General features: G+C 59.0%; 1 protein-coding gene across 4 annotated transcripts in view; it reads right to left on the reverse strand.

The window, feature by feature from the left end:
• ELAVL3 (ELAV like RNA binding protein 3) overlaps positions 1–11,785 on the reverse strand; it is a 35,215-nt gene that overhangs the window by 22,633 nt on the left and 797 nt on the right. The window lies entirely within an intron of this gene.

The raw sequence follows: 11,785 nt of genomic DNA on the forward strand, positions 1-11,785 counted from the left end.
GTAGACAGCTGGCAAGTTTTTCCGGAAAAACGGCTGATTTTCCGGAATAACTTGCCAGTGTAGACACAGCCTGTATGTCTTAAGGGGTTCTATGTGATCCTACTGTCCTATGCTGCTCTGTAGTGGTACTGTGTGTGTGTGGGGGGGGGGGGCGTGCCTCAGTTTCCCCAGACCCTGCAGCACTAGCTGCATGAGGAGGAGGAGGCTGGGGGTGACTCACTGGGGAAGTATGGGCAGTCTCTCACCTCCTGAGGCCCAGGTGACCGCATATAGCACCTTGGGCCTGGAAGGAGGACGATGGAGGAGGCGGGGCTGCCTGGGGGGAGGGAGCAGAGGCTGTGGGGGTGAGTTAGTCTCGGCTGGGTAGGATGAGGAGAGCAGACTGGGATCAGGAAAGGGGGGTTCAGGGCCCATGAGGAAGAAGGCGTCTGCTCTCAATGCCTGAGCTCACATTGCTCCTATGCTACACTGTGTCTCTGAGAAGCAATGAACGCTTCCATGCTACTGGCCGGCTGAGAGTCACATCTGGCTGCGGATGGGGTGCAGGGTCGGGGGCTCCCTGACATGCCGTCATGCCAGGTCTCTCCCCCAAGGCTCTTGAGCCCAGAGCGGGTGAGCGGGACGGTCCTAGTACGGAGCAGGGAACCGATCCCAATCTCGCCACGATCGGCAAGCCCAAAGCCGTGCCAAAGGAGCCGCACCAAGCCGGCTGACGGGGCAACACCATGGCAGCTGGAATCCAGCACCGGGAAACGCCAAGTGATGCACATGGTGCGACATAGGGGGGGGCGTCTGCTCTGTAACCCGGCGTTCCCCTGTGCCGTGAGGTGTGATTCCCACGGACTCACCCGCGTGTGGATCGGTCCAGGCATCTAGTCCCAACCTGAGCAGATAACAAGGCTCTTCCCGGAGAGAGAGATAAAGGAAGGGAGGCGGAGACGAACACCTGGGGGGAGAGGCAGTTTCTGGCTGGGAAACATGAAGAGAAGGACTAAGCTGAGTGCTGAGAATTGACAGGGTGATGGACGCCGAACCCCAGGGGTCTGAGGCATCCTGGCCCTGCCTCCGGTAACCACATCACGTCCGTGCTGTGCTGTACTCTGGAGGAGCAATAAACCCTCTCTATTCGAGTCTGCTCTCGCTGCTACGGGGGCGCAGGATCGGGGGGGTCCCGGATGCACCGTCGCACAGGGCAACCCCTAACCCCAATACGACGGACCAAAGGAGGGGTTCTCCTGGGGCTGTTCTCACTCCAGGGCGATCTGGGAGTCTTTGTTCAGAGTTCCCTGAAAACATCAGTGGTTAGCCACCGTCAAAAGAGCCACCGGAGTGTTAGGAGCCGTTCAGAAAGGGACCCGAGACTAGGACAGAGAATGTCATAATGCCCCGAAATACATCCACAGCTTGAACACGGCGTGCAGGGCTGGCTGGCCCGTCTTCATAAAGATACGTTAGAACCGGGGGAAAATACAGAGAAGGGCAACCAAAACGATTAAGGGTATGGACCAACAAAGGGACCTGGGGATGACAGTGGATGAGAAGCTAGACCCGAGTCAACAGGGTGCCCCTGTAGCCAAGAAGGTGAACGGCATGTTAGGGTGCAGTCGGAGGAGCATTGCCTGCAGATCTAGGGAAATCGTAATTCTGCTTTATTTGGTGAGGCCACGGCTGGGGTATGGTGTCAGTTAGGACTGGAAGCAACGGGCTTAAACTGCAGCAAGGGAGGTTGAGGTTGGACATTAGGAAAAACTTCCCAACTGTCAGGTGGTTAAACACCGGAATAAGTTGCCCAGGGCGGTTGTGGACTCTCCAGCGCTGGAGATGTTTAAGAGCAGGTTAGGAGACGACTCTCAGGGATGATCTAGACGGTGCCTGGTCCTGCCGGGAGGGCAGAGGACCGGACTTGATGACCTCACGAGGTCCCTTCCAGCTCTAGTGGTCTATGAGTCTATGAGTCTATTCTGGGCCTCTATTCTAGAACCGGTGTGGACGCACTGGAGAGGGTCCAGGGGAGGGCAACAAACGATTTGGGGGCTGGAGCATATGACCTACGAGGAGAGGCTGAGGGATTTGGGCTTGTTCAGTCTGCAGAAGAGAAGAGGGAGGGGGGATTTGAGAGCAGCCTGCAACTCCCCAAAGGGGGGCTCCAAAGAGGCTGGCGAGAGGCTGTTCTCAGCGGTGGCAGGTGGCAGAACAAGGAGCAATGGGCTCAAGTTGCAGTGGGGGAGGTCTAGGTTGGAGATTAGGACAAACTGTTTCCCTAGGAGGGCGGTGAGGCACTGGGACGGGTTCCCTAGGGAGGGGGTGGAATCTCCATCCCGAGAGGTTTTTAAGGCTTGACAAAGCCCTGGCTGGGCTGATTGAGTTGGGTCGGTCCTGCTTTGGGCAGGGGGCCGGACTCATGACTCCTGAGGTCTCTGCCCGCCCTGGGATTCTACGAGGAAAGATGAAAAAGATCGGACTTGTTCCGCTGATAAAAGAGCCAGCTAGCGGGGGTCTGCACAGCGGGGAATGGGCTGGAGGAAGTGTCATTTACCTCTTCATGTACCACAAGAACCAGGGGGTTACCCCAGTGACGTTACTAGGCTGAAAACCAAGGCAAGGAAGTATTCCGCCCCACAGCCCAGCTAACCTGTGGGACTCCCTGCCTGGGGATGTTGCAAAGGCCGGCAGGGTAGCAGGGTTCAGAAAAGAAGTCGAGAAATTCTCGGAGGACAGCTCTGTCACTGGCGATTCGCCAAAAGGATTCGGGATGCAGCCCACACGGGGTGCCCCTAAATCACACGGCAGGGGACAGATCACTCATCGGCCGCCCTGGGCCGTTCGCTCGCTCCGCAGCAGCCCCTGCGGGATCCTGAGCTATCCGGACCAGAGAGGTCAGTCTCCAATCTGTGACCGTATCGCTCCCCCCGCCACGTCATACCGAGGGAAAATCGGCCCCTGCCCCCGACCCTCGGTGGTTCTTCACTCCAGACCGTTACAGAGCCCGTAGACCAGATGTTCTCAGACATCTGGGTCTAAGGACGTTAAACCTAGCCCAGGCAGGCATCTCCTGGGCCCAGCTCTGCTTCCCTCCCGTTGTGGGGCTGCCTCCTCGCAGGGGTTCTCCACAAAGCCCCAGCTCCCGGAGTCAGGGGATTCTTCACGACCCTCAACTTCCAACTGGAAAGAAAACCCAATGTCCATCCCTAGTCCATGGGGGGTCAGACAACGGGACCTCCCCGCAGTGCCGAAGCCCGAAGACAAACAAAGCTTCCACCGTGGGCTTTTTTGTGTGCAAAATCTCCGACTAGTTTTCCATAAGAACATGGGAACGGCCCCTCTGGGGCAGACCAAAGGTCCATGTACCCCAGTGCCCTGTCTGCAGACAGTGGCCGACGCCAGGTGTCCCAGAGGCAATGAACGGAGCAGGGAATCTCTGTTTGAAGCTGCGCCTGCCTGTTCCAGTGGGTTGGGGTTGAAATGCTCCTGCATTGGAGAGTCCAGACGGGGCCTTGGCTCGGTCCCCTGGGACACAGTTTGTATCTCACAGCCCGGCCTGGCCTGTGGGGTGCACAAAACCTCTCCCCCTAACTGGCTTCACTCCCCTGACAATAGATGTGGGGAGGCTGAGGAAGAGAAAGGGGAATCGACTCCCCCCAAATCACATCAGCCCGTGGGGCAGATCTGAGAGTAGTGCCCCAATGACTCCCCGCCACGGCCCCCAAGACTCAGCTCCTTCCTCCGACCCTTGTTTCCAGCGACCGACGGTCAAGCCCAACGCTCAGCCTAGCAGCTCAGACAGAACCATCTCCAAACTGCTTAAGCACAGGTGCCGATTAGAACAATCGCTGCAACAGCGTCTCACGCTTCTGCCAACTTGCCAGGAGATGCGCAGCCTGGGGGCATGGAGCCGGCACCCGCACCCTCCTCAGCCCAGCCGGCACAATTAACCCCGGCGCTGCTGGACTCTGTTCTATGCCCAGCACAGCTCCGACCCCCTGAGACGTGTAACGTCCCCAACTCCTGCTTGCTCACTCAGCAGGATGGCACGTCCCACCCACAGCCTGGGAGAGCCCGTGTGAGCGTGCACTGTGCCCGAGGGAAACCTGGCGCCGAGGGTTCAACAGCTACTGATACTAAGCGATATTTGGGGCCGCTGCTCCCCGGATCTCACAGCACTGGGCTGAGGTTGTTAGCTGAGGTGTGGGGCCCTGCGGTGCCAGGCGGTGCACAGACCTGACAGATCAAGGACCCGTTGGCACAGATCCATAGCGGGAGAGAGACCCTGCCTAGCCAAGTTGCTGCATTGACGGAGGAGGGGTGGGGAAGCAGCTACAATTTGACTGTCCTGCACAGTCAACCTGTGGAACTCCTTGCCAGAAGATGCAGTGAAGGCTAGAACTTTACCAGGGTTAGGTCATGGAGGTTAGGTCCATCAATGGCTATTAGCCAGGATGGGTAGGGATGCTGTCCCTAGCCTCTGTTTGTCTGGAAGTGGGAGACAGGGGAGGGATCATGTGAGGGTTACCTCTGGGGCTGCGCTTCCAGGATGCCCAATTCCCTGCCCCTCCTGGCCCCATAACAGCCAGCGACCTGCGTGGGCCCAGGGTGAGGCAGGAGGACGTTGCCAGACACGGCGCATGCGCGTGTTCCCACACTGACCCCCTCCAGCCCCACATCCCGCCCTCTCAGCTCGGCCGGAGCCACGCCGCTGTGGCTAGAGTCCTTCCTAGGCACGGGCACAGCTCTCAGCCACTCCTGCGGCCAAACGCCTCTGATTCCGGAGACTCCCTCTATAGCTAGCAGTACAGGGGCTAGGACACATGCTGAGCCCATCCAGGAAACACACATGCTGTCCAGTCCATTCCTCTCCACTTTCTCACCAAGCCAGGTTTTTTTTAGGAGTGTCTCGTAACCTGTCAAGCCAGGTGGGTGGGGGAGGGAGGAGATTTGCTAAGTCATTTTCCATTTGATGATTTTGCCATCATACGGTCTCGCATGATATTCTTATTGATAAACTAGGCAAATATAACTTAGATAGGGCCACGATAAGGTGGGTGCATAATTGGCTGGATAACCATAATCAGAGAGTTGTTGTTAACGGTGCTAAATCCTGCTGGAAAGGGATAACAAGTGGAGTTCCGCAAGGGTCTGTTTTGGGACCCGTACTGTTCAATATCTTCATCAATGATGTAGGGTATGTCTACACTACCCTCCTAGTTCGAACAAGCGGGGTAATGTAGGCATACCGCACTTGCAAATGAAGCCCGGGATTTGAATTTCCTGGGCTTCATTTGCATAAACTGGGCGCCGCCATTTTTATATCCCTGCTCGTTCGAACCCCGTGCCGCACGGCTACACGCGGCACGAACTAGGTAGTTTGGACTAGGCTTCCTAGTCCGAACTACCGTTACTCCTCGTGGATTTAAAAATGGCGAGCAGGGATTTAAAAATGGCGGCGCCCAGTTTATGCAAATGAAGCCCGGGAAATTCAAATCCCGGGCTTCATTTGCAAGTGCGGTATGCATACATTACCCCGCTAGTTCGAACTAGCGGGGTAGTGTAGACATACCCCTAGATATTGGGATAGAGAGTACGCTTATTAAGTTTGCAGATGATACCAAACTGGGTGGGGTTGCAACTTCTTTGGAGGATAGGGACATAATTCAAAATGACCTTAGCAAGTTAGAGAAATGGTCAGAGGTAAACAGGATGAGGTTTAATAAAGAGAAATGCAAAGTGCTCCACTTAGGAAGGAACAATCAGTTCCATACATACAAGATGGGAAGCGACTGTCTAGGAAGGAGCATGGCGGAAAGGGATCTAGGGGTCATAGTGGACCACAAGTTGAATATGAGTCAACAGTGAGATGCTGTTGCAAAAAAAGCAAATATGATTCTAGGTTGTATCAACAGGTGTGTTGTAAGCAAAACTCGTGAAGTCATTCTGCCGCTCTACTCTGCACTAGTTAGGCCTCAGCTGGAGTACTGTGTCCAGTTCTGGGTGCCACATTTCAAGAAAGATGTGGAGAAATTGGAAAGGGTACAGAGAAGAGCGACAAGAATGATTAAAGGTCTAGAGAACATGACCTATGAAGCCAGGCTTCATGAACTGGGCTTGTTTAGTTTGGAAAAAAGAAGATTAAGGGGGGACATGATAGCCGTTTTCAAATATCTAAAAGGGTGTCACAAGGAGGAAGGAGAAAATTTGTTCCTCTTGGTTTCTGAGGACAGGACAAGGAGTAATGGGCTTAAAGTGCAGCAGGGGAGGTTTAGATTGGACATTAGGAAAAAATTCCTAACTGTCAGGGTGGTTAAATATTGGAATAAATTGCCAAGGGAGGTGGTGGAATCTCCCTCTCTGGAGATATTTAAGAACAGGTTAGATAGACATCTGTCAGGGATGGTGTAGACGGAGCTTGGTCCTGCCTTGAGGGCGGGGGGCTGGACTCGATGACCTCTCGAGGTCCCTTCCAGTCCTATGATTCTATAATTCTATGATTTCTCCTGTAGTTTTAAACTCAAAGCTGTGCAGCAAGGCCTCCACAAACCAGGAATGGAACCCTGGAACCCTCCCTTCCCCCATGTTCTAACCACTAGGCCTACCCTCCCCTGTGCTCTCAGAGCCGGGGACAGACCCAGGAGGCCTGGCTCCCAGAATATGATGACTGGGCCTTGAGTCCCAGTAGCCAAGGTGCCAGGGAAGGGGAGATCCAGAGCAGGTGGGAGCCCACCCCAGCCAGCCAGCCAGCCACGTGACGACCCACGAGAACCCAGAACTGAAAGGGGGGGGTATGCCAGGAATTGCCCCATTTCCTCACATTCCCCTCCCCTCAGCCCCTCCTGCAAAAGTCCCGCAGCCAGTCTGCCCCCCCCCGCCCATTGCTGGATATGCCCGGCCTGAGTGCCTGCTAGCCCTTCCCCCTCCAGCCACTGCCCCGAGTTGGCATTGTCCGGAGCGCCAGGCCAGTCCCCCCGCCGGGGGAAAGGCTGCCCCCTACAGCCCCTCGCTCCACCATGGGGGGACGCTGGGGACCCAAGCCCGGACTCCAGGGCTCTGTTAGCGGCTCTGGCCCGTGCGGGGGAAGGGCGGGCGTCTCGTGGCTGATCCTTCCCCCCACTGTCGCTGGGGGCGGGATGCAAATCTCCCAGCTGCAGTGGTGCAAGGAAAGGATGGGAGCTGCACGGGATGTGCCGTATCGGGGCTTGTTTACAGCTCAGGAGCTGCCTGCATGAAGCCACCTTGGCTCCCCCCCCCCCCCCGAGTGGGGCTAGAACACAGCCGGTCTGGCTCCCTGCCGCTGTGCAAGCCGCAGCCCCATGGGAGCAGCCATCAGCCTTGGGAAGGACTCCCCCTTGGACTCAGCACCACCCCGGCTGTGTGGGCCAATGGGCAGAGCGGGGCCACCCCAGTAGCATCCTAGGAGAGTTGGGGGCCAACACAACCCTCTCGCAGGGTCCCAGGCTGGGGGAAGGGTGCCAAGGCCCACTTGCTGCCCAGGGGCAGAGATGACCCACGGGGAGCTGGGAAGTGGGTAGCAGGAAGGGGGCTGGCCCTGCACAGGGCTGACAGGGCTGCCGGGCAGGAAGCTGAGCCCAATGGGAGTACAGGGATCAGGGCTCTGTCCTGAGACTAGAGCCATGAAGGTATTTCGGCTTCTCCCATCCAAGGGAAAGGCCTTAGCTGCTCTGTGCCTCGGTTTCCCCATCTGTACAAATGGGGATAACAGCCCTGCCCTGCCCCCCAGGGGCGTGAAGATGAAAACTGGGTGGTGCCCAGATATTAGAGAGAGTCTGGTAGTACAACAGCTGTTTAGCTATGCCCACGTCCCACCCCCGTATTGTATTTACCCTTGCATGCCCCACGAGGCAGGGCTATTCTCCCCGGTGTACAGATGGGAAACTGAGGCCCAGGGAACACAGGAGTCCTGCTTCCCTGTTCAAGCCCACTAGACCCTGCTCTGCTCCCAGAGCCGGGGGCAGAACCCAGGAGCCTGGGTCCTTAAGCACCGCAAAGCGTAGAAGTAACCACCAGTCCTACACGCTACATGACTGGAAGACATGACACAAAACTACATGCCAGCCCGGCCTTGGGCTCCTTCCCCCACCCCAGCCCTGCTGGTGCCCCCCATTCCTGACCTGCAGCCCCTGCCAGCACCGCCCTGAGCACTCCCCCAGCCCTGCCGGTGCCCCCCACTCCTGCCCCGCAGCCCCTGCCAGCCCAGCACTGAGCCCCCCACCCCAGCTCTGCCAGTGCCCCCCACTCCTAACCTGCACCCCCCTATTGTCCTAGCTTCCCACCACACATGGCCACATCCTGCCCTGGGAACTCCTTACACTCACCCGCTGGGGGTCTATAGAGGGGCCCCATGAGGGCGGGGGGCCAGGCCCCTGAGCCCAAAGCCAAATGGGGATTGAAACAGCCTCTGAAGGAAGCAGAGCCCTGAGCCTGGCACAGGGCAGCACCAGACCAGCTGGGCATGGAGGAGGCAGGGCAGCCTGGCCAGTCCAGCCCCCCTCCCCCGAAAGGGATAAAGGAGCAGAGAACAAAGAGTGACACCGAGGCAGGAGCCTCCGACAATAACGTCCCCCCAGGGCCCGGTGCTGGGGACAGACCCGGGCATCTGGACTCCCGCCTCACCCCTGCTCTACCCACTAGCCCCCACTCCCCTCCCAGCGCCTGACTGAGCTCTGGTGCCCTGGCTGAGCCCTGCAGGGAACTGGCCAGGGCCTGAAATGGGGCGGGGCCTTAGCTCGGTGCTGATGTGAGGCTCAGCCAGGACTCCTGGAGGGGGCCAGGTGGGGGGGAGCTCACCACATGTCCTGTGCTACATTGGGCCCCACCCCACCCCTAGGGCCCTGCCCCTCATGCAGACTCTCCTCTGGGCTGGGGGTAGGGCCCCGCCCCCACAGAGTGGGGCCTCCCCAAGCCAGGTGGGCAGGGCTGCCCACACACCCCCTCATTCCCCCCACACATGGCGCCCCCGATACATCTCAGCAGCCCCCCAATACATGGTGCCCACCCCGATACATCACAACAGCCCCCGATACATGGTGCCCACCCTGATACGTCACACCAGCCCCCCAATACATGGTGCCCACCCTATGTCACACCAGCCCCCCAATACATGGTGCCCACCCCGATACGTCACACCAGCCCCCCAATACATGGTGCCCACCCTGATATGTCACACCAGCCCCCCAATACATGGTGCCCACCCCGATATGTCACAACAGCCCCCGATACATGGTGCCCACCCTGATACGTCACACCAGCCCCCCAATACATGGTGCCCACCCCGATATGTCACAACAGCCCCCGATACATGGTGCCCACCGTGATACGTCACACCAGCCCCCCAATACATGGTGCCCACCCCGATACGTCACACCAGCCCCCCCCATACATGGCATCTGACCCCCAATGCATCACCTCAGCCCCCTCCCATTTCCATCATCTCTGCACAAAGCCTCGGGGCCACCACTCCCCCGGGAACCGGCCATGGGCTGTGTGTGGGGGGGGGAAGGGCAGCAAAATGTGGGGCTCCCTGCTCCAAAGGCAGAGAGGTGGCAGAGCCCCACCCCCCAGCTGACGCTGGCTCATCCCTGGCTGCCCCTCCCCTTGGCACGCCTTTGTCAGCTCGCCAAACTGCTCCCCCTCCACCGGAGGGGAAGTGGGGGGGAAGTGAGGCTCCCCCTCCCCCACTCCTAAGCCACCTGTGCTGGGACTTTAAGAGACACCGGCTCAGCTGCTGTGAACCCCCCCTCCCCCCCACTGCATCTCTGCCCCCTCCCCCTCCCCACAGCCCCCCCGTCCCAAAAAGCACCGCAAATGGGGACAGAGAGAGGGGGTAGCTTCCATCAGGGCCCCCCCTGCAGCCCCTCCATGGCGTATGCCTTTGGGGACGCCCCAAATTCCTCCATCCAACCCACCGCTCCAGCCCCTTTGCGATGGGGTCACTGCCCTTCCCCAGCTCTCCCCCCTCCCCCATCTGCAACACCCCCTCCCTGCACCCCAGCCCCTCTGCACCCCGCCCCCCAGGCCCGTTGGCAGGGGCAGCGAAGGACGGAGGCTGGGGGAGCCGCCGAATCGCTCCACGCTCAAAATGGCTTTTGTGGCGCCGGGGAAGTGGCTCTCGGCGGGGGAGGGGCTGTCACAGTGACCTTGAATTGAAAATGGGGGGGGTGCAGCGCGAGGAAGGGGTGCGGCTCCGGGGGGGGGGGGTTTGGGTGGCTATGTCGGGACAGCCTCCTGCTCGGGCCTACAGCCAAGGTGCCAAGGCAGGGCCCTCCAAGCAAGGGGGGGGCGGTTTGGCGCTAGGGAGATGCTGCCTGCAAGGACAACACGGGGGGGGACATCACTGCAAAGCAATTGGGGGGGGCATTATCTGGCTGGGATGGTTTCCACATAGCAAAGCCAGCGCCTTGGCTGGGGCCGGGCCTGCCTGACCCCTGAGGCCCCACGCCGGCCCTGGCTCAGAGGGGTTATGGCAAAGGGGGGGGGAGCAGCCAGGAGCTCTATGAAGAGTGGGGGGGGGGACTGAGGTCTGGCTGGGACCACTGTCCCCTTCCCCCCACCTCAAAGCAAGTGAGGCCCTTGGTCAGGACTGCCGGAACAATGAGGGGGCTGCTGGGAGCCACTTCTAGCAAGGGAGGGGAGGGGCTGCAGCCCCCCACCCTGCACCCCCCTCGTTCCACCACCTTGGCATGGGGTGGGGGAGGCTGAAACAATATAAACTGAAACGGGGTGGGGGGGGGGGAGGTTCGGCACACAGAAACCTTGCCAGGCATACAACTGTAAACACGCCGTGGGGGGTTGTGTGTGTGTACTAGGGTGTGTGCGCGTGCGTGTGTGTGTGTGTGTATCTTGGGGGGAGTGTCCTAGGGATGTATGTGTGTGTGTGTGTGTGTGTGTCGGGGGGAGTGTCCTAGGGATGTATGTGTGTGTGTGTGTGTGTGTGTGTGTGTATGTGTGTGTGTGTGTCGGGGGGAGTGTCCTAGGGATGTATCTGTGTGTGTGTGTGTGTATCTTGGGGGGAGTGTCCTAGGGATGTATCTGTGTGTGTGTGTGTGTGTGTGTGTGTGTGTGTGTGTATCTTGGGGGGAGTGTCCTAGGGATGTATCTGTGTGTGTGTGTATCTTGGGGGGAGTGTCCTAGGGATGTATCTGTGTGTGTGTGTGTGTGTGTGTGTGTGTGTGTGTGTGTGTGTGTGTGTGTTGGGGGGAGTGTCCTAGGGATGTATCTGTGTGTCCTAGGGGTGTATGTGTGTGTGTTTCCTAGGGTGTGTCTATCCCTTGGGGGGGTGTGCGCCCTGGGGGGGTGTCCTAGGGGTGTGTGTGTGTGTTTCCTAGGGGGTCTGGTCCACGAAAGCTCATCATCTAATAAACCATCTTGTCAGTCTTTAAAGTGCTACATTGTCCTGCATTTTGTCTATCCCCTAGGGTGTGTATGTGTGTCTGTGCCCTAGGGGGGTGTGTGCCGTGGAGGGGTGTCCTAGGTGTGTGTGTATCCTGGGGGGGGGCTGTATGTCCTAGGCGCGTGTATGTCCGGGGAGGTGGGGGGGGTCTGCAATCCCGCTGCGGGGGGGGGGGGTCCGATCCTCTGAGGCCCCGCGGAGGCAGCGCGGCCCAGGGCGCTGGAAGGGAGCGAGGCGGGGGGGGGGCAGGTTTTCCATTTGCAAAGGCAAAGCCGGGGGGGCTCCTCCCCCCCCCCCCCCCGCCGCTGTCAGTCCCCATTGTTCCCAGCCCGGCCGCGGGGGGCGGCTCCAGTCACGCACAAGGTACCTGGCTCTGAAGGATTGTGC

Source organism: Pelodiscus sinensis, chromosome 19, assembly GCF_049634645.1.
Source record: "Pelodiscus sinensis isolate JC-2024 chromosome 19, ASM4963464v1, whole genome shotgun sequence".
Classification (NCBI taxonomy): domain Eukaryota; kingdom Metazoa; phylum Chordata; order Testudines; family Trionychidae; genus Pelodiscus; species Pelodiscus sinensis.